Source organism: Lichenostomus cassidix, chromosome 9, assembly GCF_008360975.1.
Source record: "Lichenostomus cassidix isolate B80296 chromosome 9, HeHo_3.0, whole genome shotgun sequence".
Taxonomy (NCBI): domain Eukaryota; kingdom Metazoa; phylum Chordata; class Aves; order Passeriformes; family Meliphagidae; genus Lichenostomus; species Lichenostomus cassidix.
The window spans coordinates 12,354,815-12,361,255 of NC_139490.1; the positions used below are offsets into that span (position 1 = coordinate 12,354,815).

The 6,441-nt window shown below is 41.3% G+C and overlaps 1 long non-coding RNA gene across 1 annotated transcript in view; it reads left to right on the forward strand.

Moving 5' to 3' along the window:
• Window positions 1–1,825: 1,825 nt before the first annotated feature.
• LOC146433303 (uncharacterized) overlaps window positions 1,826–6,441 on the forward strand; it is a 61,308-nt gene continuing 56,692 nt past the window's right edge. Inside the window, exon 1 of the long non-coding RNA XR_014854042.1 lies at window positions 1,826–2,101. This is a non-coding gene — a long non-coding RNA (uncharacterized LOC146433303). The remainder of the gene's footprint in view (window positions 2,102–6,441) is intronic.

A 6,441-nucleotide genomic window follows, 5' to 3' on the forward strand; every position in this document is an offset into this window, starting at 1 on the left:
CTGCAGTCAAGCAGAAGGCTAAGAGGCTGCAAGAATTGAAGCTTATATATGGGAGCAAATATAAACAACCTGACAAGCACAAAGTATGAAAAAAGCCCATAAAAATCTGCATTTCAAATAGGCTTACACCAGGAGTTCTTAAGGCTGTGGCTAAGGCCACATGGTTAGAGAAGGATTGCCTTGTGTGTCCATGTCTGTCTACTCAGAAATTGTGCTGACCTTCATTTCCTTCACAATTTTCTAGCATTACAAAAGTGGTAGTTTTCCAGTCACTAAAGGGTTTAAATGTATGTTATACTTCTTTTAATGCAAAGAAAATGTTTACTTCCTGGAGACCCCTTTTTGGGAAGTGCTGACTGAGGCCACACTGCAAGTTCTGAAAGAGTCAGAAGAAGTTCAAGAGCTCAATCTGAAGTGATTTCCTGTGAAACAGCACCTATGGTAGAGGAATCCCAAGGAACAAGAATACAAAAAACATTGTGCTAAAGGGGTCCCACCGCAACATTGTGCTGAAATTGCACTGAAGCTCTGCCAAGGCCTTTTCCAATTCTTCCAAGCTTATCACAGGCTGTATTTGTCTGTTATAAATTAATGTTGTCAGTATCATTAACTGCAACCTTAGGACAAGGCCAGAGCTGTTTGTAGTGAACAGCAGGGGTTTGCCTGCTGGTTTGAACTGCAGCAAGACTGAAGAAGCTGATGTCTAACAACTGAATTATCCCACCAGCTCATCTTCTGCCTCAGAACTGTCTCTAAATCCATAGAAAGTTCTGACCAGTTAGTTAGCCTATGGCTTTGTCCCAAAGCTAGATAATCTGTGCCATTCCTGATATGTATCCAAACAATCTGTTCTTAAAATTTTCCTGTGCTCAGGTGCCAAAGTATTTCTTTATCTGTGTTGCAAAAAGAAGTGGTTATATTTGGAAAAAAAACTTTTATGCATGGATTAAATTAAATTGTTGAACTTTGATATGTGGAACCCAAGTCTGGTTTCTAGTCTAATGAACCAAGAAGGAAAAGGTGAAGGTGGGTAGCTGCAAGTTCAGGCTGCAAGTGCCCCATTCGATATTCCTCCTCTAAGGGGTCTTATCATTAGGCCAGACCTGTCTGCATTGCACATTTCTTCTGTTCCTGTTCCTCTTTTTTAGTGTTTGTCAGGTAGGCTGCCTAGGTTTGGGAAAAACCTTTAAATCACCTTAAATATCCAACAAAACACAAACTTGTCCTCAGGTGAGACCGAGTCTTAAAAGGCAGCCAGGTATTGAAACAAGACTGAAATTATTTTGACAATCCTAACCAGCCATTATGGATTCTGAAGTGGGATTTATGGAGCATGGGTTGGGTAGCGTAGGGTAAGCTTGAGTGGAAAACTTTTACATCCTGGTCTCTGCTATAGTTCCCTCTCGGCCCCAGAGACCACTGTCAGTAAACCTCAAAACCCTCCGTGCTCTTCTTTTGGCTTGACGAGGGATACCAGGGTGGGACACAGCATGGGATGGCCAAGCAGGGCTGTGGAGATGGAGCCCGGCTGGGACAGGCTGTGCTGGGACAGAACCAGAGCTCGGTGTCCATTGATGTCACTGGAGCTGGGATACAACCAGAGCTCGGTGTCCATCGGTGTCCCTAGGGCTGGGACAGAACCAGAGCTCGGTGTCCGTCGGTGTCCCTAGGGCTGGGACAGAAGCAGAGCTCAGTGTCCATTGCTGTCCCCAGGGCTGGGACACACAGCCCAGGTTGGCCACCATGGGGTGCAGGGCCAGGGCAGGCTGGGAGCCCCCAGGTGCTGCTCATCAGCCTCATTAAGGCACAAAAGAGCCCTCAGGAGCCAGGCTGCCTTCCTGAGGAGCTTGGCAGCAAGCTGTGTGCCCTGCTGTGGGCCCTGCCAGGAGTTGGGTGGGCAGGGCAGCACCCAGGAACCTCTGTTCAGTGCCAGGAGTCTCCAGGCACCCCTCTTTGGGCTGGGGTGAGCCCTGTTCTAGATGGGGGAGCAAACTCTGTGCTCTGGGAGAGAGAGACTGGGCAAAATGCTTCCCCTTTGTTGGGAACAAGGCCGCGGCCTCACCGGGCGCCTCACAGCGAGAGGACATGGCTGCTCTCTGAGGTAAGCTGATGGTCGAGTGGGCTTTGATGTGACAGAATCACAACGAGCTCCCTGTGCTGGTGGCAGCTGATCAGTGAAGTGAGCAGACAGTCTTTACTTTGTGTTCTGCTGGTCAGTGTCCTGGGGAAAGGCAAATCTGAGCTCTGTGAGCCACACGCTGCTGGGAAGTTATGCCGTGGAAGTTACGCTGCTGGAAGTGAGCTCTGCCAGCAGGGAAGTTATGCCGTGGCCAGGTTTGTCCGTGCATCTGTGAGGATTTATATATCAAGGATTGTGCTTGCTGGGTCAGGAAGGCACGGATGTGGCCAAATCCTGATCTCAGCTGCACGTGCACAGCTCCCAAGGCAGCAAGCTGCATCCTGGCTCAGCACTTGGCCTGATGAGGACTTGCACGATTGCAAATAGTGTGCATGGCACACTGGAGAGTGAGCTAACAACTGTTCTCTGTGTCGCTGTGCTCTGCTCTGCAGCATCTGCTTTGCTTCATCATTTTTTAAAAGAAAACCACAAATATTTTTTCACTAGGGAGCTGATAAATAACAGTGCTTACATTTTTAAAAAAGTTGTAGTGGGAATAAAAGTAAATCTTCTAGTGTATAAAATCCTTATGCTTTGATTTGAGTATTAATTCAAAGATTGTCTCTTATTATGTTGTTCCTAGCTCAGTAAATCCTATGGGGTTTTCTCCCTCAGGAAATCACATGGGGCGATGTCTTAGTGTGATTTATTTTTATTTGTATATCTAAGTTTGCACAGAATTGTCTTTCACAGCAGCATTTTTGCATGAAGATTTGTATTCCTTGGAAAATTTGGCAAACTGGGGAGTATTTAATAATTTGTCGATGAAACTTTAAATGAAATTTGTTGCAACCTTGTGCATACACATGATGAGTGTGATGTAGTGAACTAAGTAGCTATTTTAAAGGGATGTGGTCAAAAGATTGTGTTACATTTTTTTCATTCTTAAACAGCTTTCTGAGAGGAAATGTGTTCTAGCAAATGGCAAACTACATGTATGAACAGAAGCAGGACTAGCCTAAAGTCTAGTTTTAGTATTTCTCTAATTCTTTGTTGTCTTGTCTGCATAACATTTAATTTTAAGATTAGACATAATGAAGTTGACAACAAAGCAGGGGAAACAACGTACACATGTGAAATGGAAGAGAGAAGTAGGAGCTGTGTTATGGAGGAGCTCTCTCCCTGTCAACTCTGTGTTCTCACTTGGAAAAGCAGAGCAGGAAAACCCTGCTGCTTCTAGAAGTTGGTGGCATAAGCACAGGAAGGTGTTCAGCTCTTCTCCTGGAGAGAGGAAGTGGCCTGTAATAATTACCTGTTTGATAGATGCATCTGCTTGCTTGGCTGGGGTGGGGACTGCTGTATTTTTACCTTTGTTTATGGGCACAAGCTTATGGTGAGCTCTGCAGTGGTGTTTGGAGTGAGCTGTTGTGTGTCTAAAGTTTCGAGCATTTGTTTTTTTTAAGTTATAGGGTTAGGATTGGACTTTTCCAAATTTATTGAAATAATGTGATTCCATCAAAGACAAGATTCAAATACATTAGAGAATACCAAGACAGAGAACCTTGTTTTGGAAACAGACCTTGAGATCTGTACTTTTTCCACATGAGAAAACAATTGTAATAAATGCAACCCCTACCCCCAAGCTAAACAAATATGCAAAAATCAACAGAACACACAGACATACACATTCCTACCATTTCACTGGCAATTTCTCAACATTGCTGTTCTGTGTTAAGCAGTTAAAGCAGTTTTGCAATTGAGTTGCTGCAGGGATATTTTCTAATTCTTGAATAGGTGACTGGAAAAGAATGTGATGATGAGTCTGAATGTGGTCCCTGATATGAAGAATTGTAGAAGTTCTCTGTTCTATCTGAGCAAATGAAAAACGTTTTACATTTCATGACTGGATAGAAGTAATTCTTAGCTACTAAGAGAAAGGTGAATCATGGTACAAATATTGTTGAATTTCCTGGATGACCTCGTGCAGACTTGACTCAGTTGCAATACTGATTTTTCCTGTTGTAATGTGCATCTCTCTGACAATAATTTTGTCTGAATTTATTGAAATGGTTTAACAGTAATTTTTTTCCAATAATTCCTTCACTATATTTGGGTTGTGTATTTTCTATTCTTGTACAGCATAATATACTTACTAGGTACTGAAGTGCATATTGCTACCTTAAAAATTCTGCTTGGGTGACAACAATGAATTACAATTATAAATCAGTTTGTAAGTTTCCTATTCTACAGTGGGAGCTTCAGCGAAATGCTGGCACAGGACAATTAGCTGGTGCTAATATGTGTATTCAGTTTTGGATAGTCTAAAGAAGATTTGATGTTTCATTTCCTGAAATAAACAAAAGCAGCTTCTGAACTGTCAGAAAAGAACAGTAGTTCTTAAGGGCTAATTACAGATCTTTGTCATGGGGTTGCAGTTGTTTCAAAAATTCTGCTTCAATCAGGGAAAAATACTCTTAAGTGCCAATAAAAGATTTTATGCCGCTATGGTTTCCTCCTGCCTCCTTCCTCTCAATTTATGACTTTATTCCACTGTCTCTGTTATTAAGTGACAAGTTACATGGTTTTAATGCAAATGACTTCAAGCTCTCTGGTAGTGAGGCAGAATCAAATCAAGTTAATATCCTGAGTAGTATATGCTGCAGAGAAGTGCTGGGTACTGCCCAAACCAAAGAAGATGGCTAGGAAGCTGCCTCATAGCATATGGAAATCGTGTGTAATTTTTTAGATTGGTTTGGCTGCATTTAAAGCAACCTTTGCAAGCAGGTGGATCAAATGCTTGGCTCCATCATTTTGCCTTGATCTGTTCTGGATTGAGCCCCTCAGATGATGGCACAATGGATATGTTATGATGGCACAAGTGATTTCTCGTGGTTGCATGTTCTATTTTCCTGTCTGTCTTAGAGGAGATAAAATCATTTTTCAGATGCTATTTTTGCTCCATTTCTAAAGTGAACAGTAGCATGTGAAAAGTTTTAGAATCTAGTGTTGTCTCTTCATTGAAGTCAGTAACTAAATTCCAGCAGATGTCAGTGTGAACAGGATTCAGTCAGTGTTTGTGCTTGTTTGACAAATTTCCACACCACACAGTGCTATTCTCCATATTCTTAAAGCCTTTCAATATTGTGCATTACAGGTGATTTCATATTTTTCTTTTTTCCATAATTTTACAAATGCAAAGTCTCATTTAACAGACAAGCAATTATAATCTTGCCCATTCAGCATTCCTATTTTAGATGGGAGTAGAACAAATTTTGGCAATGCACAATGGAAATCTTAAAAGGGATGTTTAGACTGCCCACAATCTAGTTTGCACACAGGAACACCTGTAACACGTTTATGGCCAATATTTACAGACCTGATTTGACCTCTCTAAATTGATGTCAATTCTTGCTGTTACATGGTGCAATTTGAAGGTTGAAATGAAGACTATCAGGGCATTTAAGGTATACTTAAATGCATGTTTGTAACTTCAATTCCTGTAATTCCCCAAAATTTGCATCTTTACAAGAGCCTGAAGTAATACTGAGCCTTCAGACAACTTCTGCCTTTCAGAGAGGCTCTTAGTTTGAAATTTTCAATGAAATTAAAAGTGGGTAATGCAGCTCTAGGAACCACAGCTGCATTGACCTGTCTTCCAATATTTATTGTTCAGTGTATAGTTGAATTCTTACACTCTGTTTAAAAGAATATTTTATGTCCTGTTATTTAGAGGCCCTTTGAAGGAGAAGGAAATATTGGAATGACTGCCAGCAAAATCCTGTCAAGAGCACAAGTCAGCAGTTTACATCTGAAATACTGTCTAAATTGTGATTCAAAACTTGTGTGAAAGAATGTTTGTTTGTTTTCACATTTGTTAGAGACCTCCTGAGAGTTGCACTGTGCTTTTGGGAAATGAAACATTTCCCAAATTAAAAACATATAAGGAAAGATTCCTAGATTCCTTTGTTTTTTGTGAAAACACACATTTAAAAACAATGTGGGATTAACACAATGTGTATTGAAGCAAATTGTTAGTATTGCCCATGTGTTTTCTCTCAACTGTTATAGTGAACTTAACCCCCAGAGAGTATTTCATACATAGCTCTTAGGAGAAAAGCATAGAGTAGAAAACCCAAAATGTAAGTGTAGACATGATGAATTAAATGCAAGGCTTTGCCAAACAAAAACAAGCCCTAGTGTTCATTCTCGTCCATATTTCCAGCATGCTGGAGTGCAGCAGTGGCATGTATGGTATATGCTGGCTGGCAGTATTACCTGCTGTCACTAAATGAAATACTGTAGGCATTGCAGGTATTGCATAC